The sequence below is a fragment of the Sturnira hondurensis genome, unplaced genomic scaffold (assembly GCF_014824575.4).
Source record: "Sturnira hondurensis isolate 20B ecotype Veracruz unplaced genomic scaffold, ASM1482457v3 Scaffold0006213, whole genome shotgun sequence".
In the NCBI taxonomy this organism is placed as follows: domain Eukaryota; kingdom Metazoa; phylum Chordata; class Mammalia; order Chiroptera; family Phyllostomidae; genus Sturnira; species Sturnira hondurensis.
Genome location: NW_028078844.1, coordinates 3,670,730 through 3,687,841, shown reverse-complemented (window position 1 = coordinate 3,687,841; position 17,112 = coordinate 3,670,730). Strand labels below are relative to the sequence as shown.

Sequence of the window (17,112 nt, the reverse complement as noted above, 5' to 3'; positions counted from 1 at the left end):
GTATCTTTTGTAAACACAGGCTTTGCTTGATGATATCACTCTTTCTATTTCATGTGAAATAAGACCTCTCTGACAAATGCCTCACGTTATCCAGAGCTGCTTTTGTGCACTGATGGGCCTATTTCAGATCTCCTTCTTTTCTCTGGGGAGGGGTGTCCCTAAATGCTGGTCTAATGAAAAGACCAGGAGGTGACTCTGCAACTATGTGTAAGAAGTATTGACTTCTGGCTTCCGTGAGAAGACAGCATTTGACTTTTTTCCAAAACAACCCAATCTGTGGAGAGCATCAAAGGTTAATGGGTCACTTTCTTGTGCTTAAAGTATTTCTGGCAATCTTGCTGGGAAACAGAAGGTATTTCTCCTCTGAAACTCAAATTACTCTGTAATGGGCCCTAGCTGGTGTGGCTCAGTGGACTGAGTGCCAGTTTGTGAACCAAACGGTTGCCGGTTCAGTTCCCAGTTAGGGCACATGCCTGGGTTGCAGGCCAGTTCTCCAGTGGGGCCATGCAAGAGGTGACCGCATGTTGATGTTTCTCTCCCTATCCCTCCCTCCTCCTCTCTCTAAAAATAAAACAAATAAAAAAATAAAGTTTAAAAAATTGCTCTGGAATGGAAGCTTTCAAATACTGTTTACATCATGTCTATAGGCTGTTTCCAATCTGAGTTTACAGAGGAAAGTATGAAATGTGTAGTTTTTAATAATCATTTTTAGCTTTTATGTCCTGATCAAAGATCAGTTTTGATAACTGCACCTTGCTCTCTCTAAAATTCTTTCCATATTGAACTGAATATAATATATTCATTTATTCCTATAAATGGCATTATTGTACTATCTCATGATGTTCTAACGTTGTTCTTCTGCCTTGGGCAGTTTTATGCATGAATGCAGTTAATTTAACATCAACTGATTCACAGCATGTTTATGCACAAAGGCTCCTTTAAAATGTATTCAGACCTGGCTGGTGTGGTTCAGTGGGCTGGGCGTCATCCTGCAAACCAAAAGGTTGCCAGTTCCACTCCAGCCAGGGCACATGCCTGGGTTGCAGGCCAGGTAACCAGCTGGGGGCGTGCCAGGGACAGCCAATCAATGTTTCTCTTGCACATCAGTGTTCCTCTCCCTGTCTCCCTCCTTCACTTTCTCCCTCTTTAAAAATTAGTAAAATGTAGTCATCCCTGGCTGGTGTAGCTCAGTGGATTGAGCACAGGCCTGTGAAGCAAAGGGTCACTGGTTTGATTCCCAGTCATGGCACGTGCCTGGGTTGCAGGCCAGGTCCCTAGTAGGGGACACATGAGAGGCAACCACACATTGATGTTTCTCTCCCACTCTTTCTCCTTCCCTTCCCCTCTGTCTAAAAAATAAATAAATAAAATATTTAAAAATATATTTTAAAAAATTAATAAAATGTACTCAGACTAGACTTTCAGCTGACACCACCATATTCCAGTAATTCGCCAAAATGACCAACACAACGGGGAAGAGGAGAGGCACCTGTTATTTGTTCTCTAGGTCTTTTGGAAAACATGGACTTGCTTCTTTGGCCACTTATATGCCAATTACAAGAAAGGTGATATTGTAGACAGCAAGGGAACCGGCACTGTTCAAAAAGGAATGCCCCACAATTGTTACCAGGACAAAAGGGGAGGAGTCCGCAGTGCCACCCAGCATGCAGTGCACACTGTTGTGAACCCAGCATGCAGTGCACACTGTTGTGAACAAACAAGTTGAGGGCAAGATTCTTGCCAAGAGAATTAATGTACGTATTAAGGATATTAAGCCTTAAAGACATTGTTTACAAAAGTTCTTTACAAAAATACCAAGACTTGTCACTTTTGCTTTCATACATTTTCCTTACATGTATCTTTTAAAGAAAAGTTGTTTAAAGGAAGAAAAGTCTCTATTTTTCTCCATGTAGTTAACATTTCTGTTGTTTTCTCTTTTTGTGTGCAGATCCAGGGTTTCCTCTGATACAATTTACCTCTGCTTGAAGGACTTCTCTTAACATTTCTTGCACTGTGGGTCTCTGTGTGAAGAATTATGGCAAATTGTGCATGTAGAAAAAAGTGAATTTTTTAAAGTCTTTAAAAGGGTATTTAAGTCTGTCAATTTCAAAAACTCACTAGTGGAATAAAGTCTTTAAAAAAGGTAAGCAAAAAAGGAAGGCCCTGTGAGGTTTTCACCAGCGTGAAATGGGATTATCTCTGTAGCTCTTACAATCTTCTTTGCAGAAGAATGCAATTTCAGTTTCATTGGTGATTCCAGCTGCTTTTAGAGTGCTGTCTTTGTTTAAAGGAATCTGTCGTCATCTTCCAAATTCAACACAAGTTCATTTTCCTTTTTACTTGTGCTTGATGAATTATACCTAGTTTATTATACTTCTAACTTCTGAATAGTAGTTGGCAGGCTGGTCCTTAAAAGAGATATCTTTACTTGGAAATACTATTAATTTCATTACAGTTTTGTCCAAATTAACTCCGTGATATATTACAGGTTTGAAATTGCAACAATCACATGAATGAATGAGGTGAATTGTAATGGTCACTTCCTTGAAAGTCATGTGAAGAAATGCCTTTCAATCCAGCAAAAATTTCAGTCACAGGTAGGTATCTGACCTAGGGAATACCTCACATTATGTCCACAAGGAGAACTCTGTTCACGTATCTTGCCCATCTTGCTTTATTTACTCTGAGAGGCAGCAAGGGAAGCCTATGAATAGTCCAAATTGGTATTCTAATATTCTGCTCTTTTGAAAAATACTTTTGATGGATATATAATTCTGGGCTGACAGTTTTTCCTACGAGTGCCTCTGCTGATTTCTGGATTTTTCTCTCTGTGCAGCTTTCTTCTCTCCTTTCTTTTGTCCTGCAAACTCCAGTTGCTTTAGCATATCCAAATTTCCAGTTCTGTCTCCTAGAGGAAGCTACACCTCCCTAGGCCTGTGCTGGAAACTTTTTCCAGGCAATAAGCTGGGACAATCATACAGCTCACCTGGTTTCTTTCCCATGTCTAATAATCAACATTCTTAATTGCCTGATTACTAATGTCTTGAGAAACTTTGATTTATATATCTTGTCTGTGTTTTTAGAGGTTTCAGGTAGAAGGATAAATTTTTTCCCCCGTTACTCTTTATTGGCCAAATGAGAAGCCTTCTCAGAGTAGGGTTTTGGGGGCTTTTTTTAATACTAACCCAAGGACATGCTTATTGATTTTAAAGAGAGGGAAGGGGAGGAAGAGAAACACTAATGGGAGAAAAAAACATCAGTCGGTAGCTTCTCTCCCATGCCCCAACCAGGGACTGAACCCACAACCTAGGCATGTGCCCTGACAGGGAATCAAACCCACAACTTCTCAATTTATGGGACAACACTCCAATCACTGAGCCACACCAGCCAGGGCCTTCTCAGAGTAGTTTTGTTAATTATTTCTCAATTTAGTATTCATATACGTTATGTGTAATTAAATTTAAACTTATACCTATGTCTTCTATGGGTTAAGGTGGGTGGATGATTTTTGTAGGCATGACTTTTTTCTACGCCCATCAGATTCATGACCAGATGAATAAAAATGAATCTACACTTCAGCATTCAAGGATGGTATGCAGAGCTTTTTTCCCTTCATTTCCTAATTTACTTTTCAAAACTGGAGCAGTTCTTTGATAATCCCATTAAATGAATATGGCTTTAGGTTGCTGTGTTGGGAAAATCATTTTACTTAAGTCTGCAGCTGTTTTTTAAAAATATTTTATTGTTGCTCTATTACAGTTGTCCCAATTTCCCCCCACTGTGCTCCACTGCCCGCCCTCGGCTCCCTCAGTAAGTCGCCACCCTGTTGTCCACGTCCACGGGTCATTCCTACATGTTCCTTCACTAATCCCACCCCTTCTTTCCACCCTTGTCCCCCTCTCCCCACCCATCTGGTCACTGTCAGTCTGTTTCTTGTTTCTATACCTCTAGTTCTATTTTGCTCTTTTTTTGTTGTTGTCCTTCATTAGGTTCCTCTTATAGGTGAAATCAAATGATATTTGTCCTTTGCCACCTGGCTTATTTCAGTTAGCATAATATTCTCTGGTTCCATCCATGCTGTCATGAAAGGCAGGAGCTCCTTCCTTCTTTCTGCTCAGTAGAATTCCATTGTGTAAATGTACCACAGTTTTTTGACCCACTTATTTACTGGTGGGCACTTAGGCTGTTTGGCAATTGTAAATAATGCTGCTCTGCAGCTGGTTTTATAAGTTTCTGGGCCCTACGATAACACAACCTTTTTTAGGTAAATGGAGTATAACTCATCCTACAATCTATTATTTTGTTTTGATTTCTTCTCTGCTTTAAACATTAATGTATCGATTTTATATTGCAAGCAATATGTTATGCTTCTTTAAAAAGAAAAAAAACAATTTTACTGGAGAGGAAACCATTTTTTGTTTGACAAGACATGAAAACCTCTAAGAATTCATGCCATGCTTTTCAGATTTTTATTAGACAAGTCTGAGATCAGATACTTTCAGATAATCCCTTACTGTACTTGCTGGGGGTTTTTACCTTTAAGAAAGTTATCACACTTTATTTTCTGTTATCCAAGCTCTTAAACCCTCACATTCTATACTGGCAATGAGGCTTCATTCACTATGTAAACATGGAATATTCTTTACATTTGTAGTATTTAAATTATTGCCATTTAAGATACAGATTGATCTTTTTGAATTGCTTATATAATATAATCCATATAGTAACAACAAAAGGTATATGCAGTAGGTACAACAGCATATAACTCCTGTAAAAATAGGTTGGCCATTTTAAACTTCACCCTGATTATTGAATATTAAAGAAGACTGATGAAAGCAGTTCTAAATCATTCACAGTCCTTAAGAACAAGAGATTTTACATGTTATAGGCTTTAAATTCACTAGGTGCTACCATATCCATGCTCTTTTTTTTAATATTTATTTTTAGAGAGGGGATGGGAAGGAGAGAGTGGGAGACAAACGTCAATATGTGGTTGCCTCTCACGCGTCCCCCACCAGGGACCTGGCCTGGAACCCAGGCATATGCCCTGACTGGGAATCGAACCTGTGACCCTTTGCTTCACAGGCCCGTGCTCAATCCACTGAGCCACAACAACCAGGGCCCATGCTCTTTTTTAAAAGCAAAAAGACAATACTCTTTTCCAATGATATGGCAATCTGATAACTGTAAGTGGAAAAAAAACATTTTCTGTAAGGTTGAAATTTATTTGAGTGTAAAATAACAAAGATGTTTCAAATAGAAGTTTTATTTAACTAAATATGTTAGAATTTGGTTTCAGATGTTTGTTTAGCCTCACGCCACATTCTCCACATGAGGCCTGCTCCACATGTAGACTGACCTTAAATCCACTGACTTTCATGAAATGTTAAGGTCCCTTTTTAATATCTCCAAATAGAGGTGGACATCTTTCAAAGATACCTTTGAAGGAGTTCAAGAAAATGCTTCTCCTCCCTACCAGATACAGCACAGTACTTCTGATAATTCATGAAAACTCTGCCACTCCAGGCAATAAGCAGCCCAGCGTTTTTCTAGGTAGGGTGAGCACTGAAACAAGCTCAGAAAATTAAACTCAGCACTACGATGTGTACCACACAAGACTAATAACCTTGAGAGCCTCTGACTCAGTATCTCACAGCTGGGTAATTAACATACCCTGGTTACAGTAGGAGCTTTCCAAATCTCCATTACTTGATGACTTTTTAAGAACAGTGTCAATAAAAGGTTTGTAAATAAGCACAGATTTTTCTCCACTGGCCTCATTCAAAGTCTGAAACTGCTTTGGTATGAGTGAAAAGGACTGAAAAGTTTTAAATATTCACAAGCAAAAAGCACAATGTTCCAGAGCCTGGGGACATAATAGAGAAAAACTGAACTATATTATTTTGACTAATTCAAGAAATTATCTGAGGAATGCATATAGCATACACAAAACTTAAAGAATAATAATATAGAAGTGTGATTGGAGCTGCTGACTTGAGAGAGGAGGAAAGCACTGGTTAACCAATTCAGTCCAGTTGCAGCCTTTTGCACTGGAAAGTGCCCTGGATTTAGGTCAGACCTGAGCCCTAGCTCAGCTCTACGATCATCATCTACATGACCTGAGGCAAGTGACTATATTCTCTGATTCAGTTTCTAAAAAAAGTTAATGTAATCCTCCTAGGACAGTTATTGGAGGTGATATTTTTTGAAAAATAAAATAAAAGCACCTTTGGCTAAGAAGACAGATATAAGTCTCGGCTCTGAAGTGTATGAATTAATGTCTTTGAATATGTCCCTTAACATCTCTGAACTTCGGTTTCTTCACACCGCATATAAAAAACTTCTGGAGCTCAGACAGGCTACTGGAGGGCAAACAAGCACCAGATCCACACCCAGGGGTCCAGACCGGAAGAACCAGAGCCAGAAATGACGTAGGCTAAATGGACAGTGAACACTGGTATATATCTGCTATAAGAAAAGTTCCTAAAGCCCTGGCTGGTGTAGCTCAGTAGATTGAGCGCAGGCTGCAAACCAGAGGTTTGCCGGTTCGAATCCCAGTCAGGGCACATGCCTGGATTGCGGGCTGAGTCCCCAGTGGGGGCCACAGAGGAGGCAGCCACACATGGATGTCTCTATCCCTTTCTTTCTCCCTCCTTTCCCCTCTCTGTAAAAGTAAATTAAAAAAAAAATAAAGAAAAAAGAAAAGTTCTTAAAGACAGATAAATCAATTGCAACTTTGTGAATTTACCTATACTGGGGATGTGCAGTCCTTTTTTTAATCTCAGCTGGCTTAGAAACAAAGTGTTCTATAAGTCCATTTGATAAGTCAGATTGGTGACCTTTGCAGGGCACAAATGGGATCCATGTTAAGAAAGTCCCTGCCAGGTAAATTAAAACAGAGGTTCCTGCAGAGTATCTCTCCTCAGCCAAACACTGACACAGCGTGAAGAAAGACGGTTTTAACGTCTTAAAGTTAACCAAGGTGAAATGACAAAGGCTTTGTTTGTGTTTTTTGCCCTTTTACACTATCCTTTCTAAAACCCAAACTAGTATTACTACCCCAGCTTTTTTTCCCTTCCCATTTGCATAAAATATCTGTTTCCATTCCCTAACTTTCAGTCGATTTGTATATTTTTCATTCTGAGGTGGGCCTTTTGGAGACAGCATATTTATCGGTCTTATTCTCTTATCTAGTCACCTAACCTATGTCTTTTTTTGGAGCATTTAAGTCATTTATATTTAAAGTGATTATTGATAGCTATATATGTATTGCCATTTTATTATTTTACCTATTTTCCTTATAATCACTATTTTGAACTCTTTATCTAACAGATTGCTTGCTTTCATTTCATTTAGCTCTTTTCCTAAGATGTCTCCTATTCATTCCTTTGGGCAATTTTCTTTGTCTCCCATTCTGGCTACCTCTTTGTGTTTGTTTCTATGTATTAGATCTTCTACTGCTCTCTGTTCATGGTGTGGCCTTATGGAGTAGGTGTCCTGTGGGGTCCCTTGGTGCAATCTCCTTTAGCAAAAGAGAGAGAGAGAGAAAGGGAATTCATGGACACGGACAACAGTGTGGTGATTGCTGGGGAAGGGGATGTGTGGAGACAGGTATGGGGGTAGACAAAAAATGCTGATTAAGTACTGTTGTTTCATAAACAAAATTTTGCTTAAAAAACCAAACTATTAAAGAAAAAAGCAAATTATTCAATTAAGTAGGAAAAATAGGTCAAGTAAAAAGGACAAAATGAAATGAAATAACTTCAAATATATCAGTAATGACAATAAATATAAAAGAACTAAGTCTCTAGGTATAAACTAATATTACTAGACTAATCATATTTTTAGAGATTACGAAATTTTAAAGTCAAATATTCAAATTGGTCACATCCCAGTTTGCTTTGGACAAAGAGAAGAAACACAGAATCTGCAGTTCTAGAAAGGTATGGTAAAGTCAGATCTTACAAATTATTGGATCCATTTCTTTCTCCTGAGAAACTACGCTTTGTACTAGAAAGCCCATTTGAAACAGCTGTCACAGTCTCGGTGTTTTGTTCTATGCAGTGTGGCTTCTATGAAACTCAAAATAGCTCCAAGTTGGCCAGCTTGAAATAAACATGTTAATATGGAGGGAAAAATCCTAATTTTTAAAAAAAGGAATGAAAAGCAAAAGAAAGAAACAAAAATCAATAACAAGAACCTAGCCCATCTCTGATAAAACTGAAATAGCTACAACTCCAAGTCACAATGCATGAAGGACAGTGTTCACATACAGTACAATTTGAACCAAATCCAGAGAAGATGTTGAGAACAGATGGATGCCTCTGTCGAATTCTGGTACTGCCCAAATCCACCTAAAGTGGGTGGCCAAATTCTGGCAAAGCAATGAGCCTCTGTTTGGACTAGCAAGATCCAGGAGCCTGGGCAAAAGGCAATTCACTGACCCATGGGGTAGAAGAACCAAGGCATAAAGAGGACTCATTCAGACGTGTCATCTATCAAAGAAGTAGGCAGGTTAGAAGAGAAAGAGCAGCAATCATTTCTGCAGTGTATGGAGAAATCAATACTAGATTCTCATATTAAGGGCTGGTAAGATGTATAGCTTTTTATTAGCCAGGCAAATCTCCAGGTTATGCAGAGAAGAGCTATACCTGAAAGACCCCAGGACATATATTATTATCAGTAATTAAACTTGCTTACTCCTCTAGCTTGTCCCCCTTCTCTTTTCCTTACATTGTTTTCCCTAAATACCAAGTATCCCAACTTGGCACCTGCTTAGAGATCAGTAATGTCTGAAATATGATCATAAATCAGATTTCCTATAGCTGTGAAACTGATCTGTACATTCAGTCCAACATTGAATGATGATCCCAACAAGCATTTGTGTAGAAACTGAAAGCTAATTCTATGATTTATATAAAAATACAAAACAACTTTAAAAAGAGAAACGAATTTGAAGAATTTACCCAGCTTGATCTCAAGATTATCATAAAGCTACACTAATAAAAAAGGTATGGTGCTGATGTAAAAATGAACAAATTGACCAATGAAACAGATTTTAATAATCCAACAATGGATCCACACATGTATGGTCAGTTGATTTTTTACAAAGTTGGCAAGGTATTTTAATGACTAAAAAAATAATTAAATAAAGTTTAGACTAATTATGCAAGAAGTGTAATCAGTATGGACTCTTCCCTCACACCCTCACACAAAAATTAACTCAAAATTTATCATAGATATAAATATAAGAGCTACACTACAAAACATCTAGAAGAAAACTTGGGAGAGTATCTTAGTTACCTTCACTTTCATGACAATTTTTAAAATATGACACAAAACCACACACCACAAGAGAAAAAAATTATGAACTGAATTTCAGTAAAATTAAAATATTTTATTTCAAAAGATACTGTTAAAAAATGAAAAGAAAAGCCACAGACCAGAAAAAAATATTTATACAACATTTATAAGACAAAAGATCTGTACCTAGAATATGTAAAGAACTTTTACTGCTCAATGAGAAGGCAAAAAGCCTAACAAAAAATATGGGCAAAAGATGTAGACAAATGCTTTGCCAAACAATACATACATGGAGCATAAGCACATAAGAAAAGTCTTAACACCACTGGTCATTAAGGAAATAGAAATTAAAATCACCATGAAAAAAAAAATTTTTAAATCACCATGACATACCACTCATTAGGAGGACTAAAATTTAAAAACCTGATCGTACTAAATGTCAGAAAATTGCTTGCTGGAATGTAAAATTGTATGACCTCTTTGGAAAACAGCTGAGTTGTTCAGTTTCTTAAAATAAGCATATACCACCAAATTTGTGACCCAGTCATTATACTCTTCGGTGTGTGTATCTGAAAAAAAGTATAAGCAAAGACATGTACACGAATATTCTTTGCAGTTTTCTTTGTGACAGGCAAAGACTGAAAACAGCCCATCATCAGGTAAGTGAATAAACAAATTGTGGTGCAGCCGTTCCCTCTTATTGCTGGAATACCTTCCCAGACCCGCAGTGGGTGCCTCAAAGTCCAGACAGTATCAAACCCAATATATATATATATANCCCAGTCATTATACTCTTCGGTGTGTGTATCTGAAAAAAAGTATAAGCAAAGACATGTACACGAATATTCTTTGCAGTTTTCTTTGTGACAGGCAAAGACTGAAAACAGCCCATCATCAGGTAAGTGAATAAACAAATTGTGGTGCAGCCGTTCCCTCTTATTGCTGGAATACATTCCCAGACCCGCAGTGGGTGCCTCAAAGTCCAGACAGTATCAAACCCTATATATATATATGCATATATATATGCATGCTATGTTTTCTTTCCTACACATACATACCTATGATAAAGTTTAATTTATAAATTAGTCAGTAAAAAATTAACAATAACTATTAATAACTTAACAATTATAACAATATATTCTGATACAAGCTATATGAATGGTTTGGGAACCATTATTAAGTAAAATAGGAGTTACTTGTACACAAGCACTGTCCTAACACAAAGTCCATCTGATAACCTAGAAGGACACTAAGTGGCCAACTGGTGGGTAGCATATAAGGGTTGACATTCTAGAAAAAAAGAATGATTCACATCCCAGACAGGACAGAGCCGAACTGTCCAGAGACTTCATTACGTGACTCAGAATTGTTACATCACGTAACTTACAACTTATGAATTGTTTACCCATGGTTGCACATGGATAGCTGAAACCCTGGAAAACAAAACCACAATCCAACACTGATACGTGCAATAACAAACAAATCTCAAACTTCATGCTGACAGAAAAAAGATACAAGAGTATCTCTCTCGTGCATGATTTCAGTTATTTAAAATTCTAGAAAATAGGAAGTATTTTACAGTGCCAGAAAGCGGGTGAGTGGTTAACTATAGATGCTAGGACAAAGAAGAGGAAGGCAAAGGGACATGAGAAGTAAGGACAATGGATATATTCTTTAACTTGTGGTATGGATTTAGGCATATTTTCAAATTATCAAATTGTACAGTTTAAATAGATATGGCTTATTATACATCACATACTTCTGTAAAGCTGAGAAAGTAGTATTCTGAGTATATGTTCCTGAAGGTTTGTCAAAAATTTTAGATAATTTTATAAACTTAGTATAGAAAAATTTGATGACTCATAACTATGTCCATTGTTGATCATTTTAAATGCAAAAGAATTTACTGCAAATCTCCTTTCCTTTCCTCTCCTTTTTCACCTTGGATTAAGTTCTGTCTGACACATGCTATAATAATTCATAGTAACTTCTGGTGGTTGAGATAGGTTTTATCATTTGTGATTCCTGCTGCTGCTGTTTGTGATGAGCTTGAGCCAAATAGAAGTGCTTCTGATAATTTCTAAACCTAAGCCAACACAAATTCTCACTTTTCCAAAATATTCCGACAGCCCTGATAACACATATGTCCCAGTGAAAATGAGAAAGGCTAAATTATTCAAAAGAAAACACTATCAGACTTGGAAATAAAAAACAATATTTTTGTCCATAAGAAATGCATTTTCAGCACTCATTTAGAAATATTAAAAGTATTTTTAAAAATGGGTAGCATCATCCTAGGAAAATACACACACACAGAAGCCCACAAGGAAACTAGAAGTTAGATATCAATATGAGACTGAGTTTATAAAGAAAATGGAAAAACAAAGGGCAACTGATAGTAATAAAGTATAAATTTTTATACATTTGCTGTATCATACAGCAGAGCATCATAATTCAAAATGCCAACCAAAACAATAGAAAGTCAAACAATATTAAAGTACTTTAATTTGCCTCTACAGCTGATAAAAAACTAAATACATAATAAAAATTAGAAATAACGTACAGAACAGTTTTTCAAAGTGTGGCCCAAGGATCACTTGCAGCAAACTTTGCTGGGATTCTCGTAGGATAAAGTACATTCCCAGTCCCTGCACTGACCTACAGCATCAGATACTCAGGGAGTGGTTCCAAGAAACCTATGTGTGCGAAAGCATTTCAAATGATTCTTTTGCACTGTCATACAGGGTATAAATGACACACTTAATGAAGTGTACTATATATATAATACTTATATATAAACACACTAAAGAGAATATATAACTTACTTTTTTATTTCTTTAAAGATTGTATTTATTTATCTTTAGAGAGAGGGGGAGGGAAGGAGAGAGAGGGGGAGAGAAACATCATTGTGTGGCTGCCTTTTTTAAAAAATATATTTTATTGATTGTGCCATTACAGTTGTCCTATTCCCCCCCTTCATTCCCCTCCACCCTGCACACCCCTCCCCCACCATTCCCCCTCCTTTATTTTATGTCCACGTGTCACAAGTTCTTCAGATTCCATATTTTCAATAGTATTCTTGCCCTCCCCCTGTCTATTTTCTACCTACCATCTATGCTACTTATTCTCTGTACTTTCTCCCCCCTTCTCCTCCTGCCACTCCCCTGTTGATAACCCTCCATGTGGTCTCCATTTCTATGGTTCTGCTCCTGATCTAATTGTCCTCTTAGTTTGTTTTTGTTTTAGGTGTGGTTGTTAATAACTGTGAGTCTGCTGTCCTTTCACTGTTCTTCTTTTTTATCTTATTTTTAAAGATATTTTTAATATTTTCAATATTTTTAGATATTTAGATATTTTTAATATTTTTTATCTTCTTTTTCTTAGATAAGTCCCTTTAGCATTTCATATAATAAGGGCTTGGTGATGATGAACTCCTTGAATTTTACCTTATCTGAGAAGCACTTTACCTGTCCTTCCATTCTAAATTAAAGTTTTGCTGGATAAAGCAATCTTGGTTGTAGGTCTTTGGATTTCATGACTTGGAATACTTCCTTCCAGCCCCTTCTTGCCTGTAAGATCTCTTTTTAGAAATCCTCTGACAGTCTGATGGGAAGTCCTTTGTAGGTGACTGTCCCCTTATTTCTTGCTGCTTCTAGGATTCTCTCCTTCATTTTCATCTTGGCTAATGTAATTATGATGTGCCTTGATGTGTTCCTTCTTGAGTCCAACTTCTTTGGGACTCTCTGAGCTTCCTGGACTTCCTGGAAGTCTATTTCCTTTGCCAGATTGGAGAAGTTCTCCTTTATTATTTGTTCAAATAAGTGTTCTACATGTGGCTGTTCCTCTTCCCCTTCTGGTATCCCTATAATTCGGATATTGGAACATTTAAAGATGTCCTGGAGGTTCCTAAGCCTCTCCTCATTTTTTTGAATTCTCATTTCTTCATTCCTTTCTGGTTGGATGTTTTGTTCTTCCTTCTGGTCCACTCCCGTGATTTGAGTCCCAGTTTCCTTTCCATCACTATTGGTTTTCTGTGCATTTCCCTTCAATTAGTTTAGCCTTCATTTGTTCTTCTAATCTGTTACTAAAATCAACCAGTTCTGTGAGCATCCCGACCACCAGTATTTTGAACTGTGCATCTGAAAGGCTGGCTATTTCTTGGTTGCTTAGAATTATAGGCTCTGGGGCTTTGAGCTGTTCTTGAGTCATAATATTTGGTCTGTTCGCACCTGTTATGTATGAGGGGTGGAGCATTAGGTGTTCACCAGAGCTGGGCAACCCAGTTGCTGGGTTGTGATGCTGTATGTGGGGCCAGGGTCAGAGAGGGAAAAAAATATGGTGCTTTGCTCCTCTCTCTCTCAGATTTCTGTGCCCTCTGCAGCTTCCCACAAGCAAATTGGGCCCCTCTGGTGCTGGTTTCTGGGTGTGTGGGCCTGTGCACCCTCCGGAATCCTGTGGGTCTCTCCAACGAACTCTGTGAGCCTGGGAGCCTCTCCCAGCACCTCAACCCCAAATGTCTTTCCAATTGGTGTTTTCAGGCTCTGATTCCCACTGCTGGGGACCTAGCCTGAGCGGTCTGTCTCACTGTTCACTCCGTCGCTTGGTTTATGGGTAGGCAAATGTGTGACCACAGTCAGCCGCCCTGCGCCCTCACTGGGTCAGCCCGTTGCTACCCCATATCTGGGATCCGCCAACTGCCTCCACCTCCGCTCTTGGGTGGTCTGACCGACTGATCTTTCCAGCCTGACTCCACTCTGCCACTAACTCCCCCTCTTACCAGTCTGGCTGAATGGTTTATTATTGTGGGACTTCTGTACAGTTCAATTTTCTCTGTTTTGGCTGTGTTTTTGTTACTAAAATTTTGTTGTTTTTAAACTTAGTTGTGTGAGAAGGCACAATGTTTCCACCTACGCCTCCATCGTGGCCAGAAGTCCTATGGCTGCCTCTTGAGTGCCCCCTACTGGGGGCCTGGCCTGCAACCCAGGCAGGTGCCCTGACTGGGAATCGAACCTGTGACCCTTTGGTTTGCAGGTTGGCACTCAATCCACTGAGCTACACCACCCAGGGCAAGAGGATATATAATTTATAATCAAATGACAATAGAACATTTACAAAACTTGACCAGAAAGTGTCATTAAATAATAGAAATAATAGAGCCCCAAACTTTTTCAATTCTTAAAAAAAAGCAAAAATTAGAAATTTATGCCTTTAGAAAGGAAGGAAACCTTAATCAGCTTACAATTAAAAACAATCATAAACAATTTGGGCCAAAGAGAAAATCAAAACACTGAAGGTTGATAAAATAAAATGATAGACATATACATATCAGAACCTATGGAATATAATTCAACTGAATTTGACAGACATTGTAGACCTAAATACGTAATTACTAAGCAAGGAAGATAACAGTAAATACATTCATAGTTCAGCTTGATAAATTAGGAATGTAACAACAAAATAAAGCCAAGGAAAAGAAAAGCACTTACTAAAGATAAAAGATTAAGGAATTGAAGATAACATACTATATATAACATATTATAAACACTAAAATTGTTTTTTAAAAAAATAAATACCTAACAAATGAACAAAACATTACATATTGTCTGATTCCATTTATATAAAATTTTTGGAAAGGGAACAACTACAGACAGCACATTAATCATTCCCAAATTGATACAAATGGGCATTTAGGGGTAATGATTGCACAAATTATAAATCACTAAAAACCACTAAACTGTATATTTAAAATGGATAAATTTTATGTTTTGTATTTGTACTTAAATAAAACTTAGAAATATGTTGATAAATGATCTCACTGTAACAAAAAAAAATGGAATACTTAAAAACGTGAAGGTAGATTTTGTGAAGGACATTGGCTGAAACTTACATGGATAAAGAGAAACAATTTTTGAGACTTCCGCCAAGATGGAGGCATAGGTGGAAACACTGTGCCTTCTCCCACAACCAAGTTTGAATACAACAAAGGTTTGGAGAAACAAAGACACAACCAAAGGACAGAAAATTGAATTATACGGAAGTCCGACTACATCTAACCGTTCAACAGGGACGGTAAGAGGGGCGGAGCCAGCAACAAGCAGGATCGGGCAGGACAGGGCCCCCCACCCAGATGCGCAGGCAGCCCGGAACCAGTTGGGGTGCGGGGCAGACTGACCGAGGTCGCACATTCGCACACAGTGAGACAGACCACGCAGGCCCCAGGGGGCGAGGGCTGACAGCAGTGGCACACTCGCGTGCAGTGGCACGAAACGCATGGGCCCAGTGACGGCAGCAACTGCGGCACTGGTGAGGGCCGTGGCGGCAGGCTGCGGACAGGACGCCATAGTCCCTCTTTGACCCCGCCCCTACATACAACATCACAACCCAGCGACTTAGTTGCCCTGCTCTAGTGAACACTTTAGGGCTCTGATCCTGCTATGGAACAGGCATGAACAGCCCAAAAGATGGTGAAAGAAGAACTCAAAGTCCCAGAGCCCATAACTCTCAGCAACCGAGAAATTGCCAGCCTCTCAGAAGCACAATTCAAGACACTATTCATCAGGATGCTCACAGAACTGGTAGATTATAGTCACAAATTAGAGGAACATAGTCACAAATTAGAGGAACATATGAAGGCTAAACTAATTGAAATGAAGGGAGATGCACAGGAAACCAATAGCGATGGAAAGGAAACTGGGACTCACATCAATGGAATGGACCAGAAGGAAGAACAAAACATCCAACCAGAANATAACTGTGTGTTTGCTGTCCTTTCACTGTTAATATTTTTCATCTTCTTTTTCTCAGATAAGGTCAAGTTCAAGGAGTTCATCATCACCAAGCCCTTATTATATGAAATGCTAAAGGGACTTATCTAAGAAAAAGAAGATGAAAAATATTAACAGTGAAAGGACAGAAAACACACAGTTATTAACAACCACACCTAAAGCAAAAGCAAACCAAGAGGACAGCTAGATCAGGAGTGCAACCATAGAAATGAAGAACACATGGAGGGTTACAAACAGGGGGGTGGGAGGGGGAGAAGGGGGGGAAGACACAGAAAATAGCATAGATGGTAGGTAGAAAATAGATAGGGGGGAGGGCGAGAATAGTGGGGGAATATAGAATCCAAAGAACTTGAGACACGTGGTTATAAACTAAGGGGGGGGGAATGGTGGGGGAGGGAGGGTGCGGGTGAAGGGGAATGAAGGGTGGGAATAGAACAACTGTAATGCTATAATCAATAAAATATATTTAAAAAATTTTTAAAAATTAAAAAAAAGAGAAACAATTTTTTTCTTGGATAAGGGAAAGGATATAAAATATCCCCAAATATGTCTATAGATTTAATCAATATCAAGAACAAAATACAATTTAATCAGGTATTTGCATTCAAAGGGGTAAAATATGATTATTCAGGGGATGATTGGGATTTGAGGAGAGATAACATTAAGTCTCTACACCCAACAGTATAATAAATTGCAGATAGAAAAAAGGGATAAAATTTTGTGTGATTATGAGTAGAGAGGGTGGCTTTTATAGGGAGCACACACAACCTGGAAATCACAAAGGAGGAAATGCATCAAATCAACATAAAAATTGTAAATGCATTAGTAGTAATGTGTAATATACATTATATATTATGTATAATGTAGTAATATATAATATATATATTATATAAATAAAAGGCTGTAAAAACACCTAATACATCTGACAAAGATTTAATGTTACTATTATAGAAATAACTCAAGTTCTATGTCCAATGTATCAACAAACCTTTTTGGCTCTACTTCCAACATTTATTTCGCATAT

The 17,112-nt window shown here is 38.1% G+C and overlaps 1 pseudogene; it reads right to left on the bottom strand.

The window, feature by feature from the left end:
* Window positions 1-2,173: 2,173 nt before the first annotated feature.
* Window positions 2,174-2,555, bottom strand: LOC118988263 (UPF0538 protein C2orf76 homolog; annotated as a pseudogene).
* Between the last annotated feature and the right edge of the window lie 14,557 nt (window positions 2,556-17,112).